Here is a 465-nt window from a genome sequence, read left to right on the forward strand (position 1 = left end):
CCCCCCCCCCCCCCCCCCCACCATGCTGCCACAGACCTGTGCTTTCGTAAACGTTACTCTGTAAACCCTTGTTGGTTGAAAGATTCTTTTGTCCGATGTTAGTGATGCACATGTGTAAGAAGCCCCTTCCCCTCCCCCTCCTTTCCTCTCTTGCAAAAAGAAACTCCAATGAAGCTGTCTGATTCTTTTTCTATCGATAGAGCCACCACGCTCCCTTCTGATCATGGTCCGAGGATAGTTTTCACCTGAGCAGACGAGAAGCGCATAAAAAACCATCGGTGTATTTGCAAGTTCTTTTCTTGACAGATCAAAAAAAAAAAAGAGTCATGTAGTCCTTTTGTATCTTTGCCGATCTGTGGTTGAAAAAAGGCAACCTTTAATGTATCTATTATAACATCCAAATGCAGAAGCAATTGTTTATGGGTTCTTTTCTTTTTATTTCCATTTCTTTCATTCACCTATTTT

The sequence above is a fragment of the Etheostoma cragini genome, chromosome 22, assembly GCF_013103735.1.
Source record: "Etheostoma cragini isolate CJK2018 chromosome 22, CSU_Ecrag_1.0, whole genome shotgun sequence".
NCBI lineage: Eukaryota > Metazoa > Chordata > Actinopteri > Perciformes > Percidae > Etheostoma > Etheostoma cragini.